This window comes from Calliphora vicina, chromosome 1, assembly GCF_958450345.1.
Source record: "Calliphora vicina chromosome 1, idCalVici1.1, whole genome shotgun sequence".
NCBI classification, from domain to species: Eukaryota; Metazoa; Arthropoda; class Insecta; order Diptera; family Calliphoridae; genus Calliphora; species Calliphora vicina.
In genome coordinates, this window is record NC_088780.1 from 165,508,584 (window position 1) to 165,525,653 (window position 17,070).

Here is a 17,070-nt window from a genome sequence, read left to right on the forward strand (position 1 = left end):
TTTGTTGAAAAAAATATGTCAGACATTTATGAGCTGATTTTCTCGATTTTAAATATTAACCGAACCGGAATATACACGATATATTAATGTATATATGGGCAATTCCATATCATCGTACGTGACATTTGTACGCCTATAGAGTGGAATAGATTTTGCAAAAATAAGAGTATCTGAAAAATAATTTGGTCTTTTAAAATAATAAAAAGTTCTTTCGAAATATTGTTGTCCAAAATATTGAGCGAAATAAGGGTATATCGTACGTGACACAAAACGGAACTCATTTTGAGGTACATGTAGAAATATGCGAAAATATTCGAATCGTGAGAGGCGTTTTGTTTTCTTTTAATTTCTTACACTAAACGAAATATTTTTCCTTTACAATCCGTCATATTTAAATAAAAACAATCTTTGGATGATTTTATAATAAATAAAATTTAATATCGTACGTGACATACCGTACGTGACAGATTTTTCTCTTATAATAAAACAATATACATATAGGGTGTGTTCGTAAATGCCGTAAATTTGTGCATCACTGATGCCACGACCGTCAAACTTTTGCAACATATAACTTAATGATGCATTGGTTGCACAAATTTGCGGCATCACTGCCAACAATTTGCATTAAAAAACGTTTGACGTAAAGCAATAATCGCAAATATGCTTTTTCGAACGCTAAACTTTTAATTTGCTGCAGTGATGCAATCATACTGAATTTACGAACACACCCATATTCTGTAAATATATGTATACAAAAACTAAAAAAGTGAATAGAAAATATACATTCGGTTTCAATAAACAACTTGACAATAGCAAAAAAACAATCAGAGTCAATTTCATTTCATACTACAAGCTAATTGGGAGCCTAGTTTTCGCCGCAATTTTAGCCTAAAACATTAAAAAATTTAATATAATCAGTTGAAACTATTATTTTTGCCTTTAAAATGTTGTAATAAGGGGCCTTTTCGGAAATGCATCACTGCGCTGCATTTGATGCTCATCTGTGATTAGTTTGCGATGCTCATGCAAATCAGCTGATGCTGATGCGCAGACAATGCATCAGCCATTTTTGTGATGCTTGTTTGATGGGTTTTTGCGCATCATATGTTTCACTGTTGCTTTTTAGAACTCATGACATTTGCAGTGTTGGCAACTTTTGCATTAGCGCAGTGATGCATTTCCGAAAAGGCCCAAGCTCTAAATACTTACACATACAGCCCAATTATGAATAAAAAATTCCGCGGGAGTTTGTTCCCCGGGAGTTTTTTCTCATTGAAATTGAATAGGAAAAATGAGAAAAGGGAAAAAACTCCCGCGGAATTTTTATTCATAATTGGGCTGATAGTAATATTTTAGTGTTTTCACCTATTCAAATCATCTTGAAAGGTTTTTGTGTGTTTCAGTCGTGGTAGCAATTCTCGTGGAATTGCCCATATGTATCAATCATGTTAGTAAGTTATTTGGGGGCTCCAAAAAGATTATTATTTAGATGAGGGCTGTTTTACTCAACATTTTACCATCAAAAAGTGATTTTCGTGAAAATCAAAGATAGAGGGTTTTGAATATAGGCTCTCGATATAAAGAAATTCACAAAATATTCCGGAAATAATTTGCCAAGTAAGAATCCTATTGTTAACAGTACATAGAATGAATTGTTCATACGCCATTCATAATCATAATTGTTCCCATAGAAGTGTCAATATCCCTTCGTTTTTCTCTTTCACTATAGAGGTTTTGCTAAGTCTCCTATTATCCGCAACAAACACTTTTACTTGTTATTTGTATTTCTTTATTTATTTGTTGTTATCACACTAATGCGTTCATTATGACTCTTGTTGTTGCTGTTGTTGTTCTTAGTCTTGGTCAAGTTGTTGTTGTTGTTGTTTGTATTATTGGTGTCTCATAACACACCAACACCACCAGTAGCCATCCACAGTTAAATGCACTTTTGTTGTTGCACTGCTGCCGTTGTTCTTCTTGTTGCACAACAGACAGGTGAAGAATCAAACAAAAAGAGGAAACAACAAATAAAAAAAAAACAAAAACATAATAAATAAAGAATAAAAATAATAAAATGCAGTCGTACACCAACACCACCCAGTCCATAGAGGAGTAGTATTTAGTTAGTTAGTGCACAATCAACCAACCAACCATCCCATCCATCCGTTCATCGTTTATTCACACTCTACGATCACATGCTGATTTGTGTGCGAGAGTGCAACTAACTAAATGCTCGTCGGTTTATCCATCCATCCGTCTGTCCATCCGTCCGTCCATCTGTCTGTCTGAGTTGCTGTGTTGTCTGCATATTTATATCTATGAGAATGAATATGTGCAATTGCATATTTGTATGTACACACTGTATTACTCGTACTTTAGCTTCTTCTTTTTTTCCTTACCAATATTTATTTTTTGCCGGCCGGTTACGACGGACGATCACTATTAAAACAAACTTTTTGTTGTTGTTGTTATTTTGCTTTGTTAATGTGTTGTACAATTTATCAAGGTTTATTGCTGGTAATGTGCACAATCAAACACACTCTCATACATACATAAACAACATTTCACTCCCATACATATATTTAGCAAAAATTGCAAACTAAATTGATTGTTTTAGAATAAACGATTGATGATCGTTTAACTGATTGTCAATTGGCTGTCTATCCATATGTCTTGCTGGCTCGCTGCCTGTCTGTATGTCGTATCTGTCTGTCTGCATGTCGCTCCTTCCGCCTGTCTATACGTCCGACTGTGTTTGTTAACGGTCACCGTGACGTCTTAAAGTCTCGTTCGTATTGCTTAATTTTCCTTAATAAAAAGCGATCGTATTAAATGTTTGCCAAACTACTTTTGTTTTTGTTGTTGTTGTTGCTCTTGGCTTTTATATGAATTCTTTATGGGCAAAGTTAATTGTGAAGATCATCATCATTATCATCTTTGTTTATAAAAAATATAAAGAAACAAGTTGTATACCCCGACCCTGAATAAAAATGATATACAATTCAGCTAAACTAATTCTTGGTACATACACAGAAAGCCATACACTGAATGACAGTTAAAAAGTCAGTGTGAATGAAATATTGACTAGAATAAGCCTCTAACTAGGTTTATTAGCGTATTAGGTGAGCTGAAATCGTAAAATTTTGTGCTGAATCTTATACATCCTGCACCACAGAATCATTAATTTTTTTAATTAATTCACACACACAAAAATTAATTGAATGAAATGTGAGTCAATTCAATTGAAAATAAATTACAATTCATTTCCAATTCAAATGAATTTGTCAAATGAATTCCAATTCGTTTCTAATTCAAATGAATTTTTAGAATGAATTGCCATTCATTTCCAATTCAACTGAATTTGTCAAAGTGAATTCCAATTCATTTGGATTGAATTGATTTTGAATTCAATTCATTTTACAGATTCATTTGAATTGAAAACGAATAGCAACTCATTTTTACCAATATTTAAGTGTTGATTTGCATCAACTGCATTTTTGCGATTTAATTTTCATGTTCGCAAATAAAAGTCACAATCTGACCTTTACGAAATAAATTATAAATCACTTATCCAGATTATTTGTGTTTATTTATTTTCTGTTTCTCTCAATCCCAAACATAAAATGTTCTCGAATAAATCACTCTCTCAGTGATATATCAGAAAAAATTATTTGTAAATGGCTGCGCATGAGAATTTACCATTGAAATAAAAGTGAACCCGTTATTTTCGTATTCATGCTGCTTAAAAATGTTCACAACATTATTGAAATTTCAGCACTTTGGAAGTGGCACAATAAAGAAGTGGCCACTTAAAATCCGTACGCACTGTAGTAATCATAACAAAGCTCCCAGTTATCAAAATGGAAAAAGATTTACATATGTTTTTAACAGCAAATCTACCTCTTTCCTACAATGAATTGCAAGTTATTATGTTTAGTTTTAAAAAGTATAGACACAATGGAAAAAGAAGCTAGTGATAAAATTGTGCACAAATATCTAGAAAATCCGACTTTTTCGTGTTAAATAATCTGAATTTTGGCAGATATCAGGTCAGAAATTTTACATCGCGGCAGCTCGAGGTTGTGTGGTCTTTAAATATGAATACGTAAAATTGAACAAAAATATTAATTTTCAGAAATGTTTTTAAAGAATTTTCAGAATTATATATAAAAAGATAGTTTGGAAAAGCGATTGTTGTCATTTGTAGGACATCACACATCTAATACAAAGTTTTAGTCAAGTTGTCATTACTCAATTGGGGTATTCACACGGTCTGCTATTAGTCATAATGTCCTAATATATTATAATAGTTGTTGTATTTTAAACAAAAACAAAGTATTATTATATAGTTCGAATATTCTTATTAGTTTAAAACTTTTTTGTTTGAAACACAACAAAATTTGTTTAAACTATCATAATATATTACGACATTATGACAATATGACCTAATAGAAGTCCGTGTGAATACCCCAAATGACAAGTTGTCATTACTCAAATACAACTATGAAGTGGTATAATGAGAATAATATTGATGTTATAGCAAAACACATCAATTAAACAAATTGCCCAAATCTTCGTCCAATCGAGATATATTGTAGGGTTCTATAAGTCGATTGTTCGAACAATCGACTATTTCCTGAAAAAAGTCGAAAAGTCGAAATCGACCTTTTGGTCGGAAAAAAGTCGAACAATCGATTATGTTATCTCAAAAGTCGAATAGTCGAAAATAGTCGAAAAGTCGATTAACTAAAAAGTCGAAAGTTCGAAAAGTCGACTTTTTAAAAAACGGAAAAAGTCGAAAGGTCGAAAAGTCGACTTTTTGTTTCAGCTATAGAACCCTAATATATTGGAGAATTGTTAAACGTAAATTGAAAAAGAGTGCAGGTACAGTAAATAACCAGATTTTGATGAGAACAAAGTGGAATAAATATGCTGGAATAACGGTAGAAGTGGGAAGTAAAGTTGTGCAGCTATTAATAGGAGGCATAAAAAGTAAAACCAGAGATGTATTGGAAATAAAGACACATAAACCTGCAGTTATATTTTTTTAAAGCTTAATTGATTTACATTTAATTTCATGTATACAATGTTAACATACGTTGTTTCATTTAAAAGTTATGCTCGTTTTAATCCGACCGGATTTTAAGTGGCCACTTCTTTAGTATTGGAAAAAATAGACGGAAATAAATCTGTGACTTCTAAACGCTTAGTCCAATTTGAATGAAATTTGACATGCGCAAAGAGGAATTGTTGTCGAGTTCATGTTTTGAGTTTGGTCTTCATGGACCCAACAGGAATTCCGACTTCAAAAAAATTACAAATAAAGAATCTCCATCAATTATCTCTTATAGTTTATAAGTAGTATTTGAAAATTAAATTTTCAAATTTTTTTGATATCCGAATTTATTTATTTGAAGTTCTCGAAGCAAACCCATCTATTACTACTCTTATGATACGTCTACGAAGGAAACTATAAAAAAAACGAGAAAATTCTACCCCGACAGCGAACGAGATCAATTTCGAAACTAGTCCATAATGACACCCGGTCAAATGATTTCGAAATGTCAGAGGAAGGAAATACTTGTAGTTTTTCTCGATCACTTTTATTAATTTTATACCCTACACCACCAGGTGCTGATGTTTGTAACATGCAAAGATATTGTCCAAACACCCAAGAAAACTTTCTGAGTCGATTAAGCGATATCCTTTTAAGCGTCCTTCCATTCATGTACTCAAACTATAGGTCGCAAACTTTAATATTGCCCGAAGGCTGAAACCTATTGAATTTGGTTAGAATCTTTCCATTATTTTTCCCTGCCCTATCTGAAAATACTTAAGCTGTCAAATATCTTACATAATTATAATTTTCCATAGCTCTCATATAAGGACCTCTCTCAGAAATTTCATTAATGAAATATGTTAATATCCAAATAATAAAATTCGACACAAATATGTTTCATATTTATGAAATTATCCCACCAAATTTTGTGACGATCGATCCATAATTAGTCATAGCTCCCATAAAAAGCCCATTTCCGAAAATCATTTTAACGATTATAGATATCTTAAAAATGTTGGTCTCCAAATAAAATTCAATACAAATAAGAGAAGACATGTCATCTATTTTATGGCGATTGGTCCATAAATAAGGACTGAGATCGAATAAACATACGTTTTAACTTAAAACTATAAACCCAAGTATTATTTAATTTTTTTGTATCAATTTACCTTTGAAAAATATGCCAGTTATTATGTTTAGTGTCAATTAAGTTCATTTGTTGTTAATCTAAAATTATTGAATATTTTCAACAAAACCCAACTTGGTCAACTGATTAAAATGTTATTGAACAGTATCGGGAGAACTTGTCCTGGTTCAGGTAGAAGGAATGGTCCACATGATATTTCTAAAGCCAATAAATAGGAAGCATTTTCAAAAGAGTTCCCAACATATCCGTTAGGAAAGCAGTCAAGTTGGCTCAGTATTCGGACTATTTAGTACGAAGAGTTAAAGCCAATGCAGGTTTAAAAACATACAAGGCTCAAAAAGTTCCTGACTGGAACTCTGCTAAAAATTTAGAGGCCAAAGACAGAGCACGAAAGTTGAAGTCAAATTTTATACTAAAAATATACCTGCTGCATAATGAATGACGAAGCGTATGTATGGGAAATTTTTCGCAGCTTCCAATATTTTTATGTTGCTTAAGCTCCAGGGAATATTGTAGAAAAGTTTAGGACCCAAAAGCAGAAAATTTTCCCAAAAAGTTCTTGGCATGGCAAGCAATATGCAGTTGAGGCAAAAGAAGCCAAATAATTGTTACAAAGGACTCTATGAATAACAAATATTTACAAAAGAGGATCCTTCCATTCATAAGACTTCTTAATGTGTCCACTTATTTTTGGCCTGATTTATCATCCTGTCACTATAGTAAGCAAGGTCGGGCTTGCCTGAAATTTAGTGAAATAACGGTATTCTTAAAGTAACAACTTCACTGGTTTTGAAACTTATTTCAATACAATTGCAATACGACAACCCCTGCATATTTTATGGGTAATAAAGAATAATTTTGTGCTTAAACAAAACTTTTCATTTTACCCTTTTTTCTGTCACTAAGTGTTTAATGCATTTAAAAAAAAATACAGACACACAGACGAATAATGAACCCACGGAACAGAAGACAGACGATCTCTATGGATGCAAAGAAGGACGGAAAGACGGACGAACGAATCTGCATCAATAAATTAAAATGATTTTTGCTACTTGTTTTATTGTAAATTAAATGCGTGTTGCTGCTGATGGGGGGATGTATGATGCTGCTGTTGGATGTTGGTTGGTGTTAAATTGATTTGATATTTAATTGTTTCTTCTTTCACAACTTAAAAATTCATCGATTTCCGTTGTTCTTGTTGTAATATTTTGTTTTTGTTTTTATTGTATTTTCACCCAATCAATTTAAACTCGTATAAAAATACGAGAATGCACTTAAAACTAAAAAAGAAACAATCGATTTAAATTGCGTATCGTATGGATACAATAACTAACAAATAACATTGTCGATGCTGTTGTTTGTTGTTGTAATTGAGGTTTTAATTTCAATTTCGAATTTAAATTTACAATTATATACATATTTTCTGTGTTGTTCGTAATTCAGTGCTGTCTGTTTTGCTCTGCTCTGCTCTACACTGGTCTGGTCTTTTAATTTACCACTTAACACTTGTAAGTTTCCTTTTTTTTATTATTTTGTATATAAAAATAAATTTTTGTAAATGGAAATATGAACTTGTTATTGTTGTTTCCCATTATTTTAAATTGTTTAATGTTGTACATGTTGGTAGTTTAAATTAAATTGGTTACTCACACTCATAAACTCAGTTAAATTGTTTAATTTTTATGACAAAAAATGTTTTTTTATGATTATTGTTATTAAGATTTTTGCCTGTTTTCGATCTATTTTTAATTTAATTTTTTACATGCAAAAAATTGAAAACAAAACCAGGCAGCAGAAAACACCTGATTAACTATTTATTTTGATTTTTATTATCCAATTAACAACAATAAATAAAAAACCCCACCAAAATCACCAAAGTTGTATATTTTGAGAAGTGATCATCATCATGATGATCGTCTTCAACTTCATCATTATCATGATTATGAAGATACACTGGTTGTATCTATGTGTGTGTTTGTGTGTCTGTTTGTTTTAGATTGTGTTGTAAAAAACTCGAATCTTCTTAGATTTTAACTTAACACACCACCACTCTTACTCACTGTTAAATATTTTGAAAACAATAATAAAATCAAATTAATAGTTATCAACCAACTACAACAAATTTCACACAAAATCACTAACAACAAACAGATTTAATTTAAGAATTAGACAAAATAACAATAATTAATAATGATGGTTGGTTGACTTTATTTAAAGTGTTTTTGTTTAATTTTTGTTTTAATTTATTAAAAACCAACTTTTTGAACAGACAGTCAAGTGTCAGTGTGCCGCTATTTAAACGTTCAACAACTTGTTCAGATCGAACTTCACTTAAAACTAAACAGACGTTCTGCTGGCGAAGCAATCTTTGGGTCAGTTTCTCAACAAAACACACACAACAAGTGTTCTTTCTTTCCAGCTTGTTGTTGTCGTCTGTTTATATGTACACTGACTGGCTGGCTGTGCTTGCTGTTGGCTAGAGATGACTGACTTGACTGACTAACTGGCTGGTTGGTTGGTTGGTAGGTTGGCAATAATTGTTGGTGTGGTCGGGTGCTCAAACTCATACTGTTGTCTTAAAGATAGTTTTGTGTTACTCTTGTGCAAATCAGATAAAGATACAATAAAAGTCAGGGTGCGAAGAATGTTTTATACCATTAGTGGGGTGGGTATATTGCGTTGCTCCTCAAAAATATCAGTCTGACACCCACCTTAACTTTAGAATTTAATTTAATGCCGCAATTTCAAAGATATTTCGATAAAATTTAGAACAATTGAGGTTGCAAAAATCAAAATTTCATGTGCCCCTAAAAAATATTGAATAAACCTTTTTTATAGTAAATTGTCCAACGATTTTAAAAATGCTACTCTTATTACAATCATATTTTTGGTTCAGAAGATATAGCCCTTCAAAGTTGACTGATTTTCAGTTTTCAAAAAAACACACAATTTTTAGGTAATTTGGTCCGCTTTCAGATACAATATATCGAAAAATATGTAACGATCGTCATTATTTTTGATTCTTTTGATAGATATATTTATTAAGAAAAGAATAAATAAAAATTGTACTGTTTGCTTTGTATTTGTCCAGGTAAATCGATATTTACCAACTATCCATTTTTTCAATATTTCTCAACTTTGATGGAAAATAAAAAAAAAACTATCAATTTCTATATTTGCCATATTTTCAAAATAAGATCTTTGATTACTCCTTTACATGGCTCCAAATGATATTTACCAAATATGCATTTTTTCAATATTTCTCAACTTTGATGGAAAATAAAAAAACTATCCATTTCTATATTTGCCATATTTTAAAAATTTTATTCCTTTACCTAAGCAAAAATTTCCAGCTGCCCGTTCTTGCCTCATTTTTTGCTAGAGGTAAAATTTTGAAAAAAGACATGGTTTCAAAAATGACATATGACCGTGAAAAACCAACCAAAAAATTTATTGTTCAAAAAATATTTTTTTTTATCATAAAAATTTTTAACATAAAAAATTTTTTATTTTACTTCCCATAAAATAGATTTTTCCACAAATTTCAACTATGCTAACCCATAAGTAGGCACATGAAAGGCGTAGAACCATTTCATCAGAACACTCATTTCATAGGCTGATCAATTATCTATCATATGCATTTTTAATTTTTTGATTATCTCATTTGGTTCAAAAGTTATGATTTTTACAACGAAAAAACTCAAATGGCCCCACTGTGCGTCGTCCCAAAGACGTAGCCTATTGAAACTGGTAAAAATCGCTCCATTATTTCACCTCTCAAAATAAGATTTTATCGGCCATAATGCTTGATTTATATACATAGATATCTACACAAGATTTTTCACAAATAAGTTTTTTGTACAAATAGAGGACGCCTACAAATTTTGAGAGGATCGATTCAGAATGGCCCACTTCCGCAAAAATTTAACTATGTTTAATATAGAAAATAATCACGGGACCAATTTTAATGGCCATGGCCCACTTCCGATAATGACTTAACGAGCATAAATCTCTTAAAAATATGTATTGGTATGCAAATAAAATTTAACAGATTATGTAAATTACATAACCTAATTTGATAACGTTCGGTACATAATTGCTCATAGCTCCCATATAAAGTCCACTTCCAAAAATCACTCACTAAAATAAATTATTGAAATTTTAAGAGAAAAAGGTTTTTGGTGGTGGCATGTCACAGTGTCCATTGACATAATGTCCATGGACATTATGACACCCCATAAAGTGACATTATGTCCATGGACATTATGTCATTTCGGTAGTGTCATAATGTCCATGGACACTATGTCACTTTGCTTATGGATATTATGACACTTTTGAAAGAGTCATAATGTCCAAATTTTGTTCAGAAAAACTAATTTTTATAAAATTTTTGATCCTAGTAACAGTTTATATTTTCATATATTAGAAAACTTCATGTAGCGAAGCCGCCTGCCGCGTTCCATGGATTAGAAAGCCCTTAAAAGCGTCCGCAGGCCGCCAATAAGAAATACCTTTTTCTGCGATACCGAATAGTTGCTCGCCATGCTACTGAGTGCAAAAAACTTGTCTTTGTAAATAAAGTTTTTCTGCGTGGCGGCCTACGGCCGCTCTTAGGGACTTTCTTCTCCATAGAACGCGGCAGGCGGCTTCGCTAAATAAAGCCTTTCTTGTAAATAAATTATTAAAAAGTATTTTTTTGAAGTGAAAGTTCTTAAATTTTTTATTAAACTCTCTTTTTTTTGTCAAATTTATTCCTAAATTCATATTTATATTTTACATTACCCATAACACTTTAACACTTTTACTTTTTTAAACTTTAAATTTGTGACGTCTGAACTCCACAAAATTAAGATAACTAAAAATCGCAGCTATCGTCTTATTACTACTTTAAATTTACAACGGTAAATTCGACAGAAGTTAAATTAAAACATAAATACTTAAATTATTTTTTAAATATTATGGACATTATGTCACTCCAAAAGTGTCATTATGTCCATGGACTTTACGACACTTTACACATGGACATTATGACACTACCAAAATGACATAATGTCCATGGACATAATGTCATCTTTTAGAGTGACATAATGTCCATGGACATTATGTCAATGGACACTGTGACATGCCACCTTTTTGGTTATTTAGACGTACTTTTAATAATGTTTTTCTTTATAACTCCTGAACTAATCTAGCCTCCATCGAAATTATTTTGCACGAATATAGTAAAGAGTATAGGTATCGTCATGCTATGTTCTTTTTGAATTTTTAACAACGCGGTCTTTGATATTTTTTACATTGAAATGGAAAGGGTTTCCGATGAAAAAGTCATGGATTTGGAACCGTAATATGTTTGGTAAATTTCATTAAAATCGAAGACGTCAAATCCGAAAATAGCTGTTTTCTGTCCGTCCTGATATGGATTCTCCCAAATTTAAAATTATTTTATAGCTCAAAATGTAAATTTCATTGATACTTACAGTAAAACTAAAGGGTCTTCCAATAGGGACTTTCAAATTTGACAGTTGGTAGCGTATTGGCTGCCATTTATTCATGGGTGGATATAGCATTCAACAACACTTGCAAATGATAAAATTGTTTTATCAAAATGGATGTTCTGTTCGGGAAAAGTATCGGATTAATGGGTCGTCCACAAACAAAATTGTTGAATTTGTGACGATACCAATAGTAAATCATAATAGACAATCTGGTTCCCGACTTTGCCTTTTTCAGTTATTAACTTCAAAATTTAGAAATGAAAAACAGACTTTTTATTATATTATAAATTAATTTCCAAAAACAGTACATTTGGATGAACAAATCAGACCTAACAGTAAAATAACATGATTTTAGATCAGCGAAATGCAATGAGCTCTCAAATGAGCTCTCTTGTTTTTATTTTCACATGTACGCAAGCACACACATTGTATAAAAACAGTCAGTCTCGCATGAGCATTGATAGAAGCAGGTTGTGTTACGCTTTTATGCTTGTTTATTTCATTATTTCAGCTATTTGTTTTTGTTTTTCCAGAGAATAATTCTCAACTCATACAACTACAATATCTAAAAACTGTAGTGGTGTGAGTTTGCATTTCGCTGAACTACAATATCTAAAAACTGTAGTGGTGTGAGTTTGCATTTCGCTGTTTTAGATCCTGATTGTAGGTAAACAAAATTATTTTTTTCCAAAGTTTTTTTCATAATTAATTGGAAAATAATTTTTTTCGAACTGTTTTTAAAATTTTTGTTTTTAAATTTTAAATTTTTTTTGGTTTTTTCAATTTTTTTTTTAATATTTAGCAAAAAAAAACTTTTGGTGACAAAAAAAAAATTCGGGTTCAAATATATTTTTTCTGATTTTGTCCCCTTGTAGGTCCAATTTACTTACTATGGTCTTATATTCGTCGTTACAAAGGCCTTTAAAATATCTATCATTAGATATCCATATTGTCTATATTCAAGACTTAGTAATCCAGATATAGGTCAAAAATCGAGGTTGTCCTGATTTTTCCTTATATCTCAGCCATTTGTGGACCGATTTTCTCTATTTTAAATATCAACCGAGCCGGAAGAATTCCGGAGATATTGATGTATGAATCGTATATGTAAGTTATTTGGGGGCTTCGGAAAGTTGACAGACGGGCATGGAATATATGTAAATACTTTATAGGGTCGGAAAATTATATTGTGGAAAATACAAACGGAATGACAAACTTATATATACCCTTCTCACGAAGGTGAAGGGTGGGTATAAAAAGAGGGAAATAAATCTGTAACTTCTAAACGGTTTGAATGAAATGCCACATGCGCAAAGTGGATGTGTTGTAGAGTTTAAGTTTTTAATTTGGATCTCATGGGCTCAGAATATCCTCGTCAAGCACTACAAAAACCTTGCCGAAACCATTAATTATCTCTTATATCTTAGGAGATATTCGCATTTGAAAATTAAATTTTTTTTGATAAACACTTGCAATATATTATAACTGTGGTAAATCCGACTGGTTTGGAATGGATCATCCGAATTGGAAAACAAGTAAGAAAGTATGGTCGGTCAAGCCCAATTATGAAACAAGTTAATTGAAAAATAAGAAAAGGGAAAGAACTCCCGGGGAATTTTTTTCATAATTGGGATGATAGATTTCACGTTTATCTAAGAAGTTTATTACAATTTATTGTCCGATGTACAATTGTCCTATTTTAATGCAAATAAATATTGCCACCTTTGTATGTATTTGCTTTCATTTCCTTATTGTCATATTCTCACACTCTTATTTTTTGGCTGCTCATTAGCTGCTGCATTTATGGAGAACATTAATAAACAAACAAAAAACAATTAAATATATTTTACTAGTGCGTGAATTACTTTATTGACAATCGGTTCGTCTTCTTGTGATTGTTAAAGAAAACTCTGAAAAAACGCGTAAAACCTTTGATAATTTTAAGAAAAGTCTTGCATACAATTAAATAAATATAAATAAAGATTATTTTAATAAAATTTAATGAAATAAATAAATATGAAAGTGCGAAAAATATGTGTAAATTTTGTTGAAAAATAAAAATCTGCTTCATTATTGCAAGTTCATAAGTGCCGTTAGATTGCTGGGATGTTGTTGTTATTGTTGTTTGTGTTTTGCTTATGCAAAGAGAAGAAATTTAAAGAGAAAAATAAAATGAAATAGCAAAGAGTAAAATTGGAAAAAAAACGTGTGGAAAAAGAAAACGAAGACAAAGTAAATATGTAATACAGAGTGTGTTAAGTATGTATATTTTAATAAAAATTTCAAACAAAATAAACATGTACCAAAAAACTGGTATTTTAAAAAATTTTGAAAATTGCAAATTATGAAGATTGTATTAATCAATTGTGTATAAGGACTTATACAAAAATTTTAATATTTAAAAGGTAAGTAAGTGATGGCTTTATCATTTAGGGCCTAATTTTATAAAACAAAACGTTCAGAAACGTTTTTTTTCCATACTGAATTTGTTTAACGTTAGTCGTTGCGTTATATAAAATGAACTCTTCGTTTTACAAAATGAGGCCCTTAATCCGTTTTCCTAGTATAGTACACTTCATAAAAATTTAGGGACTCATTTTATAAAACGCAACGACAAATGTTAAACAAATTTTGTATGGATAAAATAAAGGGTCTCATTTTGTAAAACGAAACGTTTTTAAGCGAATGCAATTTGTATGAAGAATACTGGGAAAAGGGTTTGAAACTTGAATATTTTCCATACAACATTTTGTTAACGTTTGTCGTTTCGTTTTATAAAATTAGACCCTATTGGCCTCATTTTATAAAACGAAGTGTTTTTAAGCGAATGCAATTTGTATGAAGAATACTGGGAAAAGGGTTTGAAACTTGAATTTTTTCCATACAAAATTTGTTTAACGTTTGTCGTTTCGTTTTACAAAATTAGACCCTATGTTTCAAACCAATTTGTATGAAGAATACTGGGATTCTTCATACAAATTGCGTACATTTTATAAAATGAGGACATTATTGTACTTCCAAACGTTTCATTTTATAAAATGAGGTCCTGAATTTACTACTGAGCCTATGGTTTTTCCTGCACTAATTAAAACATTTGTATTTGAGACAATGGGCCTCATTTTATAAACCCATAGTTTTTGAAGTGTAATTTCAGACCTACGAAAAGACAAACATTTGAAAAACATTGTATGGAAAACATTAAAGTTTCCAACCTTTTCCCCAGTATTCTTGATATAAATTTCTTACTTTTCAAAACGTTTCGATTTACATATGAACCCACAAAGAATTAACTGGTTTTAAGATTTGCTAAAGCAGCTTTTATAAATACGCCCTAAGATATGCTTTAATTTTTAGCTTACTTTTTAACAATTCTGACAAATTAAAAGCAACTATTCACAATAGTGACAATGGTTGTTGTCTCGAATATCTTGAGTTTGTTGAAATATTTGAGCTATAGCATATTTTCGAACCTTTTACATTGAAGTGTTTAAAATGACCGCAAGTTTAAGAAGAAAATTTATTTTATTTTTCAAATTAATGGGACTACATGGTACGTGATAAAAAATCATTACAGGGATATAAAATATGAAATTATACTACTAGTAACATATCGCAAACTATTGTTTATTCAAAAATATTGGGTGTAAGACTGAAAAATGAGGGTTTACAATATATGACGTATTTTTTGAACGCGGTTTTTGTTTTTAATAACTTATTGTTATTTTATTGAACATTATATTGCAAACAACAAAGTTTTTTTTGCTTAGAAAATGTCGAATTTCATATGCGAGAAGTTTTGATTTACTTCTTTACTTTGAAAAAAATGCCGCTGAAGCACACGATTGCTCACCAAAGCTTATGGTAAATATGTTGAATCGGTTGTTACGTGCGAGAGATGGTTTGTTCGGTTCAGAAGTGGTGATTTGACAAAGATCGCCCAGGCCAGCCAATAAAGTATAAAGACCAAGAATTGAAGGGATTACGATTTTGTATGTCCGAAATGTTGCATTTTGCACCAATCAGAATATGAAATGATAATATTACATCATGGCAACGCTCCGTCTCATGTTGCAATACCTGTTAAAATGTATTTAGAAAGTATAGGTTGGGATGTTTTGCGGAACGCTGTATCTAGGATAGGCTTCACTTAAGAACAGAGTATCCGAAATTAGCTTGATTCGTTCTTGGCCTCAAAGATGGGAAAAGTTCATATTTAACAATAAATGTTTCAAAATAAAAGCTAAAAAATTTTAAAAAATTATATGGCGCGATGTATATGGGTATAAAAAACAATGATTTATTTGATCACATAAAGGATTATAATTCAAATAACTTTTCTTAGAGCATTAATTTACACGTATTGGAAATTTCATGTTTCTCCATTAATTGGCCATCGTACAAAAGAGTCAATAATAAAATTTATTGAATCACAAGTTTTCATTAAACTAACAAACACAATTGTTAATTGTGGCCAATATTAACAAATCAGTTAAGACATGCAACCGTTAATTATCGCAACAACTATAACAAACAGATAAATTGAGAGAGAAACAGACAAAATTAAAACGATACAAAAGAAAACATTGGTGATTATTGGTAATACACAAACATACATACATACATACAATCACTCGTACAAGAGGAATTTAACCAGCCAAAAGTGTTTGATGCATCATTTTGTTACACGTCTCGCACCTCTATAGCACGTTTCGTACCACCAAGTCTTACAGAATGGAGCCAGCGCGAATGAATATTCGATTAAAATGAATGTATTTTTGTATGAATATTTGCTGAATTGTACAATATCCAAAATGTTGGGTTGCATATACATACATACATATACATATTTGTATGTAGGAACGAACGAGAGTACTTACTTGGTGTATTGTGAACCATAATTATGGTTATTAATCGACTTGGAAATTGGCTGCTAATTTGCAGTTTAGTTGGAAATCCTGGCCGTTGGCTGGCAATTTAGAAATAAATTATAGCTTGAAAATAAACAACAAGAGATGATGTACCAAATAAATTTACCACACCAGCAAACAAATGCTGTTTGTTCTTTTTCTATACAAACTAAATATCAGTAGTATGTAGTAAACATATGTACATACGTCTGTCAGTCCAGTTCAGTCCGTCCGTCTCTCTCTCATTGCCTGTATTTATTGTATACATTTTGTTTGAATTTGAGCTTAATAAAACAGTTTTTATGTTTTTTTTTTTTTTGTTTTGTTTCATCCTAAGTTTAATGCAACTGCAACATATAGTATTTGAACACACATTTACACTTGCAAACCATATTTAAGACAAATGTTTAGTTGGTTTCCTTTTTTTTTGTTTGTTGGTCAAAGACTTGGCACGATGGCATG

General features: G+C 31.1%; 1 protein-coding gene across 2 annotated transcripts in view; it reads right to left on the reverse strand.

Annotated features, from left to right (window-relative positions):
• Positions 1-8,642, reverse strand: part of shf (shifted) — a 27,347-nt gene extending 18,705 nt beyond the window's left edge. The window contains exon 1 of one of the 2 annotated variants that reach the window (XM_065498029.1): positions 8,465-8,642. The gene's annotated coding sequence lies outside the window, so the exon portion shown is untranslated. The remainder of the gene's footprint in view (positions 1-8,464) is intronic. The other variant, XM_065498028.1, reaches the window with a different exon arrangement.
• Positions 8,643-17,070: the final 8,428 nt, after the last annotated feature.